Source organism: Pleurodeles waltl, chromosome 4_1, assembly GCF_031143425.1.
Source record: "Pleurodeles waltl isolate 20211129_DDA chromosome 4_1, aPleWal1.hap1.20221129, whole genome shotgun sequence".
NCBI lineage: Eukaryota > Metazoa > Chordata > Amphibia > Caudata > Salamandridae > Pleurodeles > Pleurodeles waltl.
Window position 1 is genome coordinate 361,852,056 of NC_090442.1, and position 18,912 is coordinate 361,870,967.

Sequence of the window (18,912 nt, forward strand, 5' to 3'; positions counted from 1 at the left end):
GGGAGATGTACTGGTCTGCCAAACACACCATCTGCACATTCATAGAATGATTGCTTTTGCAGTTTCTGTACACCTGTTCATTTCTGCGGGGGGACAAATGCCACATGTGTCCCATCAATGTCACCAATGATGTTGGGGATATGTCCCAGGGCATAGAAGTCACCTTTCACTGTGGGCAAATCCTCCACCTGAGGGAACATGATGTAGCTGCGCATGTATTTCAGCAGGGCAGACAACACTCTGGACAACACGTTAGAGAACATTGGCTGTGACATCCCTGATGCCATGGCCACTGTTGTTTGAAAGGAACCACTAACCAAGAAATGGAGTACTGACAGGACCTGCACTAGAAGGGGGATTCCTGTGGGATGGTGGATAGCTGACATCAGGTCTGGCTCCAACTGGGCACACAGTTCCTGGATTGTGGCACTATCAAGTCTGTAGGTGATAATGATGTGTCTGTCTTCCATTGTCAACAGGTCCACCAGGGGTCTGTATACCAGAGGATGACGCCATCTCATCACCTGCCCCAGCGGACGTGCCCTATGGAGGAGAAGGGTGAGCAGAGGGTCATGCACCACATAGGTTTCACAAGGCTGTTTAGCACAATCGTGACATAATCGGTGTGTGGCTTTGTCTGTCTGTATTCCTGGCCAAAAGTGCTGTGATGCAGTTAGTTGGCCTGCCATGTGGCCACCTGAAGTGGCGGCTGCCTGACCTGTAAGGAGGGGCAAGGGGAAATGAGGTAACTGCGCTGGTGTTGTGCAGCTTCGCGGTAGGCGATCGAAGACCGCGGCGCAATTCAGCATTGGTTATCATTGGGCCTTATGGGTTCCAGGAGCCAATGACGATGTACGCCGGCAGTGACGGTACGCACCGCAGTGGATGTGACCACCATTTTCTATCTGTTCACTCACTTGATACCTGACCTTCAACAGGAGAGGACCTACACTGCAAGTGCTGCTGTGACCCGAGTCTGGAAGGGACAATGGCTACAGTGTGTGGGGAAAGGGCCCCTGCCTTCATTGCGGAGGAGTTGGAGAAACTGGTGGATGGGGTCCTCCCCCAGTACACGCTACTCTACGGTCCTCCAGACAAACAGGTGAGTAAACTGTGTGCATGGTGGATGGCACATGAATGTATGGAGTGTCATGAATTGAAGAAACGGGGGGGCACAGGACAGCATGTGAGGATGGTGAGTGTATGTTTTTCTGGCCAGGGTGGGAGGTTTGTGGACAATGAGTAAGAAGAAACAGACGGGGGAGTAACATTCATTCTTACTTCACTATTCCTCTAGGTCAGCGCCCCCCAGAAGAAGGGGATTTGGCGTGCCATCGCCAAGGAGGTGCGGACTCTGGGAGTCTACCATAGACGGAGCACCCACTGCCGCAAAAGATGGGAGGACCTGCGTAGCTGGAGCAAGAAGACGGCAGAGGGCCAGCTGGGGATAGCCTCCCAACGTGGAAGTGGTGCCTGTCGCACCATGACCCCCCTGATGTACCAGATCCTGGCGGTGGCATATCCTGAGTTGGATGGGCGTTTGAGGGCATCACAGCAGCCACAAGGGGGTGAGTACAGTCTCATTCAGCTGACTCTGCGCGCTTTATGAGGTTTATGGGTGGGTGAAGTGGGCTGTGGGTTCCCCTAGGCTCGGCAGATGCGCCAAGGTAGATCCATTGTTTTGCAGGCTCAGTGCCACTCCAACCCCAAAAGTGGTTGTGGCCCTCTACACCTAGTCAGGCTCCTGTGGTTTCCAGGTGTGCATCCAATGGGTCTGGCAGAGTCCCCCATGGGCATGTGCTTTCCCCTGCACTGTTAGTGCATGGGCTAGTGCATAGGGCTGCTCCCTGTGTGTTGTGTCCGCCAACGGTAGGGTGGTTGCAGGTATTGACCATGTGTCTCTTCTGTCTTTCCCCCCCTTTTTGTTTTGTCACCCCGTCCTTGTGTGCATTAGCGTCATCTGGCGGAGGAGCATTGGCACCGGAGACAGAGGGAGCTGCAACCCACATGGCCCAGGAGGGTGAATTTACGGAGTCTGAAGTAACCAGTGGAACTGAGGGCGAGGGGAGCTCCACGACGGGGACAGGAGCAGACACCAGCGACAGCGACTCTTCATCTGATGGGAGTTCCCTTGCGGTGCCCACCACAACAACAGGTACAGCCACCACCCCCCTACCAGCACTGCCCTCCCAGCAGCCCGTCATTAAGCTTCCCGTGCCCGCCACCCCAGGCACGTCAGGCCTTGCCCCAGTCAGTCCTGCTGCCCTCAGTGCGGAGGCTATTGACCTCCTGAGATCCCTCACTGTTGAGCAATCAACCATTTTGAATGCCATCCAGGGTGGCGAGAGGCATTTGCAGCAAACAAATGCATACCTAGAGGGCATTCATTCTGGCGTGGCAGCCTAACAGAGAGCATTTCAGGCTCTGGCCTCAGCACTGATGGCACCCATTGTCCCTGTGTCCAGCCTCTCCCCTCCAACTTCCACTACCCAGACCCAATCCCCTGTATCTCAGCCTATCCCAAGCACACCATCAGACCAGCATGCACACTCATCAACACACAAGAGTGGACATGGCAAACATAAGCACCACACATCTCACAGGCACTCACACAAGCACCAGACCCATGCAGACACACCAACATCCACTGCCTCCACTCTGTCCCCTCCTCCACGTCCTCCTCCTCCCTCACAGTCTCATCTCCACTCACACCTGCATGCACTACATCCTCAGCCACTACCTCCATCACCAGCACGCCCATCACCACACACCGCTCACATGCACTCACCACCCCCACCACCATGCACACGTCCCCTGTGTCCTCTCCCAGTGTGTCTGTGAGCCCTCCTCCCAAATTACACAAACGCAGGCACACACCTACTCAACAGCCATCCACCTCACAACAGCCTCCGGCCCATGCACCTTCACCCAATTTCAGCAGACGTACACCTCCTACAACCACTACCTCTTCCTCCACTCCCTACACCTCCCCCCCGTCCTTCCCCTAGAGCCAGGATGTCCAGGTCCCAGCCCAGCACCTCAGCCACCAAATCCTCCAGCACTGTGGTCCTAGCAAGTCCTGTAACATCACGGGCAGCACCCATCAGGGCTGCCAGTGTGCCACCTAGCGAGGCCAAGGATCAGCCCATTCCGCCATCTGCCAAGGTGAAGAAGGGGCCCACATGCCGTAGGAAAAGCTGCACCAACTACCCAGCAAGGCCTCCTCCAAGCCAAAAGAGGACAGTGCCAAGGGCCCAGCAGCGACATCCAAGGTGGGGAAGGGACACAAGGCTAAGGGAAAGTCAGCACAGGGCACGGACCCTCCGGCTGAGGGACTGGTGTCACCCCTTCTGGCAAACAGAACAGCAACCTGTACGGCGGTGGACACCGCCACCTGCACTGCCACCTGCACGTCTGCTGCCTCAGCAACAGTCCCCAGCATCATCCCCAGTGGGCAGCCATCCAAGGCTGCAGGAGACGTCCTGGTGTCTCCCTTCACAGGTGCTGACACATGCACCTCCAGCAGCATCTCCGCCACAGACACCGCCGCAACCACCGCCACCAGCCCCGCGACATGCACAGATAGTGCCACCACAACCGACATGGCAAACATTCCCAGTGGACAGCTGTCCGAGGCTGCAGGAGACGTCCTGAACCCTGCACAGCATACATGTGGCACCACACCCAGCACTGTTAGTACCAGCAGGTGGCAGGCAGAGTCGCAGCAGGTTGGAGTGTGTCTCTGACTCCATGGAGTATCATGCTACCTGTTCCCAGGCAATCTTGTGGCTCACACACCCAGGTGAGGGACTGGGACCTGCCACACTGCATGTGCAGCACTCTGGGCACCAAGCCCCCTCCAGAGCCAGTAGAGGAAAGCATCCACTACCCAAGTCCTTGGCAGCAGGATGAAGCACTCTGGGCACAAAGCCCCCTCCAGAACCAGTGGAGAAAAGCATCCACTACCCCAGTCCTTGGCAGGATGAAGTACTCTGGGCACCAAGCCCCCTCCAGAACCAGTGGAGAAAAGCATCCAATACCCCAGTCCTTATCCCCCTCCAGAACCAGTGGAGAAAAACATCCTCTACCCCAGTCGTTGGCAGGATGAAGCACTCTGGGCACAAAGCCCCCTCAGAACCAGTGGAACATGTCACCGACTTGAGAGACTGTGGCTTTGCACTCCCCAGGACCAATCAGTGGGCAAACCACCCACATGAGAGACTTGAGAGACTGTGGCTTTGCACTCCCCAGGATCAATTAGTGGCCAACCCACCCACTTGAGAGACTTGAGACTGTGGTTTTGCACTCCTCACGACCAATCAGTGGGCATGGAGCCCCCTCGTGGAGCAGTGGTGTCGTCCCTTCAACCGGCTGAGGTGCCCCCCTCCCCTTCCCCCTGAGGTGCCTGTTTATTTTTGAGCTGATGCCCCAGCGGCGTTCTCTCCGTTTAGAGTCAGGTATCATGTGTGGGCTTCGCCCATGCATTTTGGGACCACTGGTCCACGGACAATGATTGGAACACTATCTGTAGTAGTTGCTGTACATATTTGTATATAATGATCTTTTACAGAGCTGTTTCCATATCTGAATTGTCGATGATTACACTTGTTACAATCATTTCATTTTGTCCTTACGTTCTTCCAGGGGGTGACGGGGTGTATATGTAATGTGGATGCATTTATTTGTGTATATGTTGTTTTGGGTGAGGGTGGGGGCTGGGGGGGGTTGCGTGTGTGTGTCACTATCTCTTTCATCCCCCCTCCCCTATGTGCTAGGTGCAGTACTCACCGTGGCCGTCGCTGCCATCTTTGCTGCTCCTGGTAGAAGAGGAGGTAAACCAACATTGGTAACACCTGAAGTTCAGGCCCCATGGCGTCCTGGTTCCTCGTTGGGTGTTGAGAGGTGAGTGGTTTCCGTTCCAAAGTCTGTTTCTGCTGTGCTTTTGATGGCATTGGTACCGCCCCGGAAAAGGTGGCGGATAGGCCTGTTGTAATACAGTGGGTGGTACATTGTCTTCCGTCTGGCTGTTGGCGGTTACTGCCGTGGTGTTTGTTTCTACCGCTGTGGCGGTCGGAGTATTAAAGTGGATGTCTGTGTTGGCGGTGTCCGCCATGGTAGTGATTCCATTTTTTTTCCCGCCGGCCTGTTGGCGGTATTACTGCTGCTTTCACACCGCCAGGGTTGTAATGAGGGCCAAAGTCCTTCTCCCCCCCTTTACCTCGAAATGGAAACTCATCAACTCGGGTCCCACAGGGCTCATCTCCCAGCCTCACACTGTTCAATACCTAATTGACCCCCTTGGCCAACATCATCAGGAACCACGGACTGAAGATAATCTCCTACACAAATGACAATGAGCTGATTCTCTCAGTATCCAAGAACCCTTCCACTACAAAAAACAAATTCCACAGCTGCAAAAACAACATCACCAACTGGATGAGGGACAACTGCTTCAAGCTTAACACAGACAAAACAGAAGTCCTGATATTCAGAAAAAAAAAACACTCTTCATTGAATGACTCGTGGTGGCCTGGTGACCTAGAAGCCTCCCCTACCCCAACAAGCCATGCCAGAAATCTTGTAATTATCAAAGTCAATAAACTCAACATGAAGAAACAGATTAACACAGTCTCATCCAACCACTTCCTCACCATCTGAGTGCTCCACAAGACCTTCAAGTGGCCCCTTGTCACCGCCAGATGGACAGTCACACAGGCCCTCATCACCAGCCGCGTAGACTACGCCACGCTCTATATGGCAGACTCACAACACAACTCACAAAAATACTCCAAATCATCCAGAACACAGCAGCCAGACTAATCTTGGACCTCCCAAGGCAGAACCACACCTCTCCCTACCTGAAGAACCTCCACTGGCTCCCCGTACACGAATGATGCCAATTCAAGCTGCTGAAATACACCTACAAAGCCTTACACAATCAAGGACCCAAATGCCTGAACCACCACCTGAAGTTCCACATCCCCTCCAAACACATGTGCTCTACCTCTCTCTCCCTCACGCAGACCCCCACATCAACCACAGCAACTATGGAGGACAAACCTTCTCCTGTGTCACATCAAAAGTCTTGAACAGCCTCCCTGTCCACTTAAGAACTTCTCCCTCCATCTAAGAATTCAGAAGAGGCTTGATTGGAGATCTTGGCAGCAGCCTAAGCACCAGGATACCCTCACAGGTGATAAGTGCACTAATTGATAGGTATGAAGCAGGACCAAGTTACTTTACTTTCCCTGTGAGGAAATCAATTTATTAAATGGTGTGATTGTGAAACCTCCCAGTCTAATAAACTTACTACTTGTCCTGGGTCCAGTCAGGTTTGTGTGTAAAACTTTAGCTCAACCCTGTATAGCTGTGATACTGAGCAGTGGGGCTTTATTAAAGGAACAAGTGTAAAGCATTAAAAAGTACTAAAACAGCTGAATAAGTAAAAAACCACACTCAGTAAAAATCAGAAACCAATTAATGAAATTAGGTTGTATGTTACCTCAATGACAACAGTCCACCAGAAGTTCTGGAGATATGAATTATTAACCAAATAATAAATCACAGCTTTCCATTTGAAACACAAACAAGTAATGGCAACTATCGCAGTTAGCAGTTCACTTTGGAAAACATTTAAAGAGTTGTAAACTACTACTCCAGCCTGCTATGGGCAACCAGTTCCAACAGGGAGTAGGTCATTGAGGCCAATTAGGCTTCTTCTTAGGACAGTTACCTCACAGTCAAAGCAGTCACCAGTCCAGTTCCAGGCTCTATGGGCAAACCACCATAGGCCATCATGCAGTGGACCCAATACAAGGGATGTAGAATGCTAAGAATACTGAAGGATGCTGAGGATCCAAGTTCAAGGACTGGGATCTTCCTGGGGTTACTTCTCAATCCACGGTCTTGGTAGGGTAACTTTGACCATGTTCCTTGAGCTTTGGTTGAAGTCCACCCAAAAATCAGTTGACACTGGTCTACTGGTCTCTGATTCCAGTAATACCAACCATCATGGATTACCAAACTGCACTCTGATGACTCTCCCAGATCCAGCAGACTTGGTGCAACATTTGAGGGTCCAGTCACTGTCTCTCAGGCTGCACATTGGCAAGCGATTTTGGCTACCAACTCCCCAAACAGGCTTCTTCAGCTTTTGTGGCCCTGTAGCTGTGACAGGAAGTCAGATGACTGACTATTATGTTTTTTGTGCTAGCTGTATAAAGTGTATTTGATATGATTTGATTTGACCTCTTCTGTCTGAGGCTTAGCAATGAGATTTCCTTGAGAAAGGCACCACAGGCTTAGTCCTCTCTTAGCTACCCAAGAAGCAGCAAGTGCAGACCAGATTAAGTCGCCTATCTTTGCTGGGTCCAGGAAACAGCAGGGCAGTCCTCCTTTGGTCCACTCTTCAGTAGAAAAGTGATCTGGGTGATAGGGGTGCCATTTGTGTGCCCAGTTAGTGTCCTTTAGGGATGTGGTGACTAATAGCCATTGGGCTACCAAGTCCCCTCCCACCTAGTGATGACTTCCTGTGAGGTGTGGGCATTATTCTGCCCACTCCCAAGATGGCAGAACCTTTCACTTGGTATGTGGAACTCCCTAGTACACCTTAGAGGTGTAGCTACCTAGGAGCTACACGCCACAGAAAATTCAGTTTGACAAGGGCTTCCCCCTCTCTGTCCTTGACTCAAACCTTTCTGCAAGTACAAAAGAACAGGCCTTCTTGTGTGTCCACCATTTGCCTTCAAAGGCGGCTGCCCCTTTGAAGCTCTATTTTGAACTTACACTCTGTTTCTCCTTTCTGCTAGGGAGAAGTCATACTTCTTCCAACAGCAGGCCCTTAGCGGTCCTTCCTGTTTCAACGTCAGCAACCGTAAACAGTCACAGAAGAACTTTGGGCAACAAAGTGGCTTCTTACTAAAGTTGCCACTTCTGCAAAAGTAATATTACATTAGATTTGAGCATCAAGTCAAGTTTAAGGCAACACCTCTTTTGATGCCTTGAAGTATCATGATTAGAAGTCCCATTAATAGTGCACCACTGAGTTATCAGCATGTAACTCTGTACTTGCAACTGGGGATACTGACCTTTCCAAAGTAAAAGAAATGTGTGTTTTTAACTGTCAGAACATATAAAGGTAAAAACTGCATGCCCAACTTTTTAATATATTGTACCATGCCTTTAGACCCATTAGGGCTCAGTAGGCATGCCTTAAGGGTCACCTATAAATATTAAAAAGGAAGATTTGGGCTTTGCCAGAACTTCCACAAGTCTGCATTGGCAGTCTAGGAGAAATGGTTTACTTTGTCACATTTGTGGTGGCACGATAAGCGCTGCAGTCCAAGAGAGAAACTTTAACTTACAGGCACTGGTTAACCTGAAATTACATATTAGAGTTTTATAAGTACATTAACCTATGTCAATTGGGTATAAGTCAATTAAGCTGTGTCACTATATAAAAGACATATCTTTACATGGAATACTTTGGAACTGCTCAACACCCAACTCTAAGCCATGCTGACTTAACAGAATGTGCAATTTCCCACCTTAATATCTGTAATGCCACTTGGTATTGTGGCAGCTATATTTCAGCGTGTGATTGGAGAAGTCTTGAAGTATGTGAGAGGAGTCTTGGTTTTCAAGGACATTCTAGTTTATGGTGAAAATGAAACTGAACACAAGTTGAGGTTAAGTGCTATTTTATCTGCACTCAAAGCTAAGGAATTGAGATTAAGGCAACAAAAATGTGAATTTGATGTGAGTGAGGTTGAGTACCTGGGGCATGTAGTATCTGTGAAGGCTGTTTCACTATGTCCTGGGTTACTCAAGGCACGTGAGAATGTCCCCATTCCTGTGGATAGCGAGCAACTTCAAGCTTTTCTTGGCATGTGTGAATTTTATGCTAAATTCATTTGCAACTTTGCCAGAAAAGCTGAACCTTTACTCAAGTTACTGAAAAAAAAAATATTGTTTGGGAGGATGTTCAAGAGAAATACATTCTTATTATTATAAGAAAGAATTAACCAGTGCTCCTTGGCTGTCTCCATACATTCCTGGAAAGTCGTTGTGTATCACCATTGATGCCAGTGGGATTAGTCTTGGAGTGGTACTATCACAAGAGAGCGGTACTGATGAACGTGTCCCTGCCTTTACGTCATGCATACTCAAGCCACAATAACGTCTCCATTAAGTAATTGTGAGGGAGATGCTGGCTTGTGTGTGGGCGGTGGAAAAATTCAAAGTTTATGTGAGGGGAACAAAGTTTCTGTTACTTACTGATCATGAACATTTAGGTACTCATTTAGACATTTGGGGTAAAACACACTTACGCCACACTGATGGCCACCAACATGCCACCACGGTGGCGATTATCCATTCGGCATATTATGACACACACACACACCAAACCGACAGAATACAACCACATACACAAATCCGCCAGCCCAAAGGTCAGTGGTAAACTGTCGGTCCCAACACCCATACCATTACGGCAACAGAACAACGCCCACCACATCATGACTCACGAATCCCCACAGCGGACATTCAACTGTGGTATACCATTGGCGGTACACACCACCGCACTCAGAATGGACACCCAAATACTAAACTACACAACTTTGGCCAATTAAAAAAACACACACCTGACACCCATACACACACCACACCCATCCACTCACACCACTATAAAACACACACCCACATTACCCACAACCTTTTACGAATACAAACCATTGCCAACAGACAGACATCAAGACCACTGGGACAACTACACACACACCCATAGATCCCTCATCACGCACTCCACTACGCACACCCAATCACACCACCCAAAACCCACACACTTACACACACCACACAACACAACACCCATGGTTCCACAAAGACACCCCCGTTTCACAGATGAGGACTTGCGGGTCATTGTGGAGGAAATAGTCAGGGTAGAGCCACAGCTGTTTGAAGAACAGGTACAGCAGATATCCATTGCAAGGAAGATGGAGCTATGGCGGAGAATCGTGGACAGGGTAAACGCCGTGGGATAGCATCCAGGAAAAAGGGATGACATCAGGAAGAGATGGAACAACTTACGGGGGAAGGCACATTCCATAGCATCAAGGCACCAGCACACCATCCAGAGGACTGGCAGTGGGCCCCCACCTTCTCCCCCACAGCTCACAGTATGGGAGGAGCAAGTGTTGGCATTACTGCATCCTGAGGGACTTGCTGGAGTAGCCGGAGGACTGGACACTGGTAAGTCAACATTTAACACTTATCACCCCCATACCTGCATGCCATCTCACACTCTCAAAGTCACTCCTATCACTCCACTCCATCCCCACACTGCAACTATATATATGACTAACCACAATGCCAAGCCCTGCATGCCATACCAATGCATGGACAGCCCTCCCTGCCCTGCATGAACACCCATCACTAAGCATAGGAGAACTAACAAGCACACAATACCCCACCATACACAAACAAAGGTGGCAGGGAAAGAACAATGATATAGGGGAAGATAGGGATGCACAACATGTCACAGGCATGAAGCATAATATATCACTTACATCCCCACAGGTGTCCCAGGCAATCTCAGCAGAGAGGAGGTGCCATGACTATCCAGTCCCCCGACAGAAGATGCCCTCAGTGTTGACAGTAAATCTGGACTCCAGGATCTGGATCAACAACCTGGCCCATCAGGGACCACTGGTCAGTCAGTCACCCCAGCCCACTCTTAGTCTAACACAGAGCCTCCCCCATTAGTTACCAATACCACAGCACCCACCCAGCGTCCCCACACATTTGTCCCCAGGACACATCAATCAGCAGTGTGCCCACCTATACAGGGACCCCAGCGCCACACCTAATTCCCAAGACAATCAGGGACCTGGGGTCAGTTGCAGTGGGTACACCATTCAGGGGACACAGGCATAAAGCAACAGGGACACTGGGAGGACCGCTGTGTGCCAGGGGGAGGACAGGCCCAAGGAACCAATTCTCCAGGAGGCACTTACCAATGTCCTGGGTGCCTACCAACAATCCCAGGACACGATGGGCCAGATCCTGAACAACATGCAGGAGAACAAGCGGCTGCAGGAGGAACACCATCAGGAGATCAGTGAGGACTTGCAGGCCCTCAATACCACCATGATCTCCATAGCAGGGGTGCTGTCAGACATGGCCAACATCAAGAGGGAATGGACTGCATAGCAGCGGGCCCCTACCACTAGCCAGTTTATTGACCTGCCCACCACATCTGCTGCAGCTAGTGGACAATAGGCCCCGCCACAGGACCCACAGGCCACCAGCACCCCTCCCCCTACAGAAGGTGAACCACCCCGCAAATGTTCCCTGTGAACCAGACAGAAGCCAGAAACACTTGCAAGATAAGACCACCTCCAGGAAATGAGACTCTCCTGATTGTCCCCCTGGTGCCTCACCCTGTCAACTTGTCCACTTTGAACTGCCTTTGCTCCCCTTCCCGTGGTACCTTGGACACTGGACCTGTACTACAAACAGACTGGAAAAATACCCTGGTCTTTAATCCACCATCACCCCATTACATTGCACTTTACCCTCAGTTTTATAGCACTACAATAAACACCCTTGAACACAATTTGAGTAACACTGTTTTATGTGTCTTGAATGAGCATTTGCGGGAACAGTCACATTGAGTGCAAATGATCTGAACACTGTGATAGCTAACAAATAATGACCTGGAACTGTCTGTAGTGATCACACCAGGGCAATGTTGTCATATCACCAACATCTGGAAAATGAGAATGCCATCATGCCACAGGCACACAGATAAATCAACAGTCAGAGTAACGGTCAGTTCCACTGTCTCACCTGTGTGTCATTGGAAGTATTGTCGTATAACTGATGTTCTGTTGTCCTCATCCTCACTGTCCTCAGGGTCCACTGCTGCCACAGGTCATCTCCAGTCCCCTCCTCTTGAAGAAAAGGCACATGTCACCTGAGGGCCAGGATGTGCAACATGCAGCATGCCACTACTATCTGGCAGACGTTTCCGGGTGAGTAGCACATGGATCCACCTGTCAGATTGAGGCACCTGAACCTGGCCTTCAGGAGGCCGAGGGTCCGCTCGATTGTTCTTCCGGTTCACCCAAGTGGTTCATTATAATGGTCCTCAGCCCCTGTCCTGATATTCCTCACTGGGTTCAGCAGCCAAAATAGGTTTGGGTAGCCAGAGTCACCTCAAAGTATTGAGGAACAACATTTAGCATTTCACAATCCTATGGGAAGAACACCTGAAGGCATACAGTGGGTGGGGGATCTGGCTCACCTATTAGCCACACCATGTGCCTCTGTAGTCGGGCCATCACATTTGGGATGCTGCTATTCCTCAGGACAAAGGTGTCACACACCAACCCAGGATACTTGGCAGTGACATGGGAGATGTACTGTTCCACCAGGCACACCATTTGCACATTTAGTGAGTGGAAACTCTACGATTCCTGAACACCTGTTCATTCTGGCGGTGGGACTAACACAATATGTGTACCGTCAATCGTCCCAAATATATTGGGGATATGGCCCGTTGCATAGAATCCTGCCTTTACAGTGGCCACATCTTCCACATGGGGGAAAGCAACGTAGCTGCACATGTGTTTCACCAGGGCAGACAAGACCCTTACCAGCACGACAGAAACATTGTCTGTGACGTTCCAACTGCCAAGCCCACTGTCACTTGGAAAGAACCAGTTGCCAGGAAATGGAGCACTGATAGCACTTGCACAAGAGGGGGGATCCCAGTGGGGTGACGGATAGCTGATATCAGGTCAGGATCCAATTGGGCACACAGCTCTTTGATTGTGGCGGGGGGCGCTGTAACTGATCTAAGTGCCAGGCCATGAGGAGTCTTCTGAAGGTGAGTAGGTCTTGGGTCTGTCGCAGGTTGGTGGGGAGGGTGTTCCAGGTTTTGGCGGCGAGGTATGAGAAGGATCTTCCGCCGGAGGTCTTTCTTCGGATGCGGGGAACGACGGCGAGGGCGAGGTTAGTGGAGCAGAGCTGACGGGTGGGGGTGTAGAAGCTGAGTCTGTTGTTCAGGTAGGCTGGTCCGGTGTCGTGGAGCGCTTTGTGAGCGTGGGTAAGAAGCTTGAAAGTGATCCTCTTGTCCACGGGGAGCCAGTGAAGGTTTCTCAGGTGGTGGGAGATGTGGCTGTGGCGGGGTATGTCGAGGATCAGCCGGGCGAGGCGTTTTGGATGCGTTGGAGGCGTAGTAGGTCTTTTGCTGGGATGCCTGTGTAGAGTGCGTTGCCGTAGTCCAGCCTGCTGCTGACGAGGGCCTGTGTCACCGTTCTTCTTGTTTCTGTCGGGATCCACTTGTAGATTCTACGGAGCATGCGGAGTGTGTTGTAGCAGGAGGAGGAAACTGCGTTGACCTATTTAGACAAGGTGAGGGAGGAGTCGAGGATGAAGCCCAGGTTGCGAGCGTGGTTGGTCGGTGTCGGTGGGGTTCCTAGGGCGGTAGGCCACCAGGAGTCGTCCCAGGCGGAGGGGGTGGGTCTGAGGATGAGGACCTCCGTCTTGTCCGAGTTCAGTTTCAGACGGCTGCTTCTCATCCATTCAGCGATGGATTTCATTCCCTCGTGGAGGTTGGTTTTGGCGGTGCGCAGGTCTTTGCTGAGTGAAAGGATGAGCTGGGTGTCGTCGGCGTAGGTGAGAATGTTGAGGTTGTGTTGTCGGGCCACTTGTGCGAGGGGGGCCATGTAGGTGTTGAACAGCGTCGGGCTGAGCCTTGGGGGACGCCGCAGATGATGTCGGTGGCTTCGGAGTGGAAGGGGGGGTGGCGGACTCTCTGGGTTCTGCTGGAGAGGAATGAGATGATCCAGTCGAGGGCTTTTCCATGAATTCCGATTTCGTGGAGGCGTGCTTTCAGGGTGCAGTGGCAGACTGTGTCGAAGGCGGCAGATAGGTCCAGGAGGATGAGGGCTGATGTTTCGCTGTTGTCCATTTGGCGTCTGATGTCGTCTGTGGCAGAGAAAAGGGCGGTCTCAGTGCTGTGGTTTCGTCTGAAGCCGGACTGGGAGGGGTCCAGGATGTCGTTGTCTTCGAGGTGGCTGGTTACTTGTGTGTTGACGATTTTTTCAATCACCTTCGCTGGGAAAGGGAGTAGGGAGATGGGTCGGAAGTTCTTGAGGTCGTTGGGGTCTGCTTTGGGCTTCTTGAGGAGGGCGCGTATTTCGGCGTGTTTCCATCTTTCCGGGAATGTCGCTGTTTCGAAGGAGATGTTGATGACCTTCCGTAGTTGGGGGGCAATGGTGGAGTCGGCTTTGTTGTATACGTGGTGGGGGCAGGGGTCTGACGGAGATCCTGAGTGGATGGAGTTCATGATCTTGCGTGTCTCTGTGTCATTGACATTGGCCCAGGAGGTCAGGCGGTTTGTGCAGGTGGAGTGTTCAGGAGTGGGGTCTGGCATGGGAGTGTCGTTGACGCTGTCGTGGATGTCGGTGATCTTCCGGTGGAAAAAGGTGGACAGTGCGTCGCAGAGTTCTTGGGATGGAGGGATGTCGTTGACGTTGGCGCTGGGGTTGGAGAGTTCTTTCATGATGCTGAAGAGCTCTTTGCTGTCGTGTGCGTTGTTGTCCAGGCAGTCTTTGAAGTGGGATCGTTTGGCTTGTCTGATGAGTTGGTGGTGCTTGCGGGTGGCGTCCTTGTGGGCTGTGAGGCTGTCAGGTGTGCGTTTGAGGAGCCATTCCTTTTTTAGCTTCCGCCAGTCGCGTTTGGAGTTTAGGAGCTCGTCGGTGAACCAGGTGGCTTTTCTTCTGGTTTGGTTGTCGGTGGATTTCTTGAGTGGCGCGAGGGTGTTGGCGCAGTCGTTGATCCACAGAGTGAGGCTGTGGGCGGCGGTGTCTGGGTCGGTTGGGTCAGGGGGTGGGTTCTGGGCGAGGGTGTTGGTAAGTTGGTCTTCCGTAACTTTGCTCCAGCATCGGCGGGGTGGTTGTTGGGTGCGATGGTGCTCGGTATGTTTCTTGTAAGTGAAGAGGATGCAGTGGTGGTCGGTCCAGTGGAGTACGGTGGTATGGTTGAAGGTGACGTGGGCGCTTGAGGCGTAGATAGGATCAAGCGTGTGGCCAGCGATGTGGGTTGGTGTGTCGACGAGTTGTCTGAGGCCGTGGTTGGTGAGGTTGTCGATCAGAGTGGTGGAGTTGGTGTCGTTGTTGTTCTCCAGGTGGAAATTTAGGTCCCAGAGGAGGATGTAATCCATTGAGGTGAGTGCGTGGGTGCTGGTGAGGTCGGCGAGGGATTCGCTGAATGGTGCTCGTGGTCCGGGGGGTCTGTAGATGAACGTTCCTCTGAGAGTGGTGTTGGGGTCGGTGTGGATGCAGAAGTGTAGGTGTTTGGCGGTCTTGAGGGAGTCGTCAGTGTGGGTGTCAAACTTGAGGGTGGATTTGTGGGCGATGGCTATTCCTCCTCCGATTCCGTTGGTGCGGTCCCTACGGATGATCTTGTAGCCGTCCGGGATGGCTATTGCGATGTCGGACGCCGAGGAGTCATTCCACCAGGTTTCGGTCGGGAAGGCTACGTCTGGGGCGGTGGAGCCGAGCAGGTCCCAGAGCTCGATGGCGTGCTTGCGTGCGGAGTGGGTGTTGAGGAGTATGCAGTGCAGGTGGTTAGTTTCGGGCTTTGTTGGTTTTGTTGTTCTGTCGCAGGTGAATCTGTAGGTGCGGCATGTGAAGCGTCCGTTGGTGTTCCTTGGTGAGGACTGGAAGCATGCTGTGATGCGGCCGGGATTGAGGGCGTTGAGTTGGTCGGCTGTGTAGCAGCATCTGGAGATGCAGGTGTCTCGCGGACCAGGGGGTGTGGCGCTGGGCACGGTCGAGGCGCAGACGGGCTTGCCTCCGGCGCGCCAGCGGCGCGGACGCGCAGCGACCGCCATTAAGAAGGGAGGGGGGAGGGAGGAGCAGCTGGGAGGCGGGAGGGAGCGGTGAATGAGGTCGCGAGGGGGGCGGGGCCGCAGGGAGGCAGCGGCGGGAAAGACGGCTCAGAGAGAGCCGGCAAGCGGAGCGCACAAGGGGCAAAATCGACAGAAAATAACAGAAAAACGGCACAAAAGGAAAACTGAGAAATGAACGGCACACTAATTCAAGGCAAAGAAAACAAGTCACAATAACATGAATGGCACAATAATTCAAGGCACAGAAAACGAGTCACAATAACATGAACGGCACAATAATTCAAGACACAGAAAACGAGTCACAATAACATGAACGGCACAATAATTCAAGGCACAGAGAACAAGTCACAATAACTTAAGACGGCACAAAGCACAAGTCTAGTGATGCTTACCAGAGCCCACACCAGGGATGAGGCGCAGGCGGATGCCTGCGGGTGGAGGAGGGCCTCGAACACGCGAGCGGCAGCGTGTGCGGGGTCAAGGACAAAGGCACAGCTTGGTGGTGCTGCGGACGTGGGGGAGCGATCTCCTGACCAAAAGCAGGTCAGAGGTCGCTCACATACTTCTCCCCAGGCACCTCAGGCCCTGCCTCAGTGACCCCAGCTGCCCTGAGTGAGGAGGCTATTTACCTCCTGAGATCCATCTCTGTAGGGCAGTCAACCATTGTGAATGCCATCCAGGGGCTGGCATCCTAGATGCAACATTGCAATGCATTCCTGGAGGGCATCCACAGTAGATTGGTAGCCCAACAGAGATTGATTCAGGCTCTGGCCTCCTCTTTGATGGCAGCCATTGTCCCTGTCCCTACCGTCCCCCTCCAACTACCACTTCCCAGTCCCAGTCTCCTCAATCATAACCCATCCCATGCACACATACAGACGAGCATGCACACAAGACAACACACAAGAGTTGCACAGCCAAACACAGGCACCACACTTTAACACACAACCACTCACGCAAACACCAGACAGTTACAGACACAACCACATCCACTGCCTCCACTGTCTCCCCCTCCTCCTCCCACACAGTCACGTCCACACTCACATCTGCATGCACTGTTTCAACATCCACCACAGTATCACCACTCCAAGCAGCACAGACTCACTAGCAGACACCTCCACAACATCCATGCACATGTCCCCTGTGTCCTCTCCAAACCTGTTTGTTCCCCCTCCTAAAGGTCACAAACACAAGCTCTCAGACACCCAACAGCCATCCACCTCACATCAGCATACTACCCATGCACCTGCACCCAAGTCCAGCAGACGTACTCCTCCAACAACCACTCCCTCAACCTCCACTCCCATCCCTCTTAGCTATTCTGGCCTCACTGTCCCTAAGAATCTTTTCCTTGCCCAACTTGACCTCTTCCATCCCCCTCCCTCTGTCCTTCCTGAAAGAGCAGGGTCCCAATGACCCAGCCCAGCACCTCAGCCAAACAGTCCACGCGTACCTCCTAGTCGTGGAGGCAAGACAGTGATGGTTCCCACTCCACCAGCCAGGAAGGGTAAGGATCCCACAGCCACTGCCATGAAAGAAAGAAGCCCTCGACCCCTGCCATGAAGGGGAAGGAGGCCAAATTTCCTGCCATGAAGAGAAAGAATCCCTCGACTCCTGCCATGAAGGGGAAGAAGCCCTCGACTCCTGCCATGAAGGAGAAGGAGGCCGCACCTCCTGCCATGCAGGGGAAGAAGCCCTCGACTCCTGCCATGAAGGGGAAGGAGGCCGCACCTCCTGCCATGAAGGGAAAGAAGCCCTCGACTCCAGCAGAGGCTGGCAGGATGACACCACCACCACCAGTGGTCACTGAGCCCTCACCTCCAGCTGAGGCAGTGCAGCCCACTCCTCCTGCAGAGGCTGCACCTCCACCTGCTGAGAGAGTGCAGCCCTCACCTCCAGCAGAGGCTGCACAGGAGGCACCTTCACCTGCTGACACAGTGCAGCCCTCACCTCCAGCAGAGGCTGGCAGGGTGACACCACCAGCACCACCACCACCAGTGGTCATGGAGCCCTCACCTCCAGCAGAGGGCATGTAGGCTACCCTCCTGGGACTGCTGTACAAGGAGCCCCCTCCAGAACCAGTGGGCAAGTCATCCACCTGAGAGACTGTGGCCTTGCACCCCCCAGCACAGAGAAATGGGCATGGAGCCCCCTCCTGAACCAGTGGGAAAGTCACCCACCTGAGAAACTGTGGCCTTGCACTCCCCAGCACAGAGAAATGGACATGGAGCTCCCTCCAGAACAAGTGGGAAAGTTCCTGAATTCAGCAGAGGTTCCACCCATCCCCCTGAGGTGCCTGCCCATATGCAAATTGGTGCCCCTGCAGAGTTCTATGCAGTTGTTGTCAGGAGACAAGTTTGGCCTTGGAATGTGCCCTGTGGCCATGTGGGCCCTTTGTACTTTGGACTGGACATTTGCCCTTTGTGGACAATTGTACATATCAGGTTCATGTGGCGGCTTTTCCCTTGCTAATACAGTTTTAGTACTTCCAAATTCTGGTCCTTGTTTTATTGTGCTGTGTGCCATTGGTTTACATCTGCAGCTGGTTGTGTGTATGGTGTGTGTGAATGGTGTGTGTTGTGCGTGTGTGTGTGACTCTCGTTTTCCTCCCTCCCTCCCTTGTGTGCTAGGCGGCTGTACTCACCATCGTCGTCTTCATCGGTGTTGGTGTTCCAGGTGGAGCATGGTGTAGAAGATCATCGGGAAGACTTGTAGTTACGGTTCCATAACGGAAGCAGAGTACTCTGTGTACTTGTTGTTGAGTCTTTTGTTTTCTGTGTTCTGTTTCTGCCAGGCTTTTGATGGCGTCAGCACCACCCCGGAAATCCTGGCGGTTTCCTGTGTCATAATATGGTGAGCGGAACATTGTCTTCCGCCTGGTTGTTGATGGTGACCGCCGGCGTGCGTGGTGTTAACACCGTGGTGGATGGTGTGGTATATTGGCTGTCTATGGGAGCTCTCAACGCCATGGTCGTAATTTGGCGGTAATTACC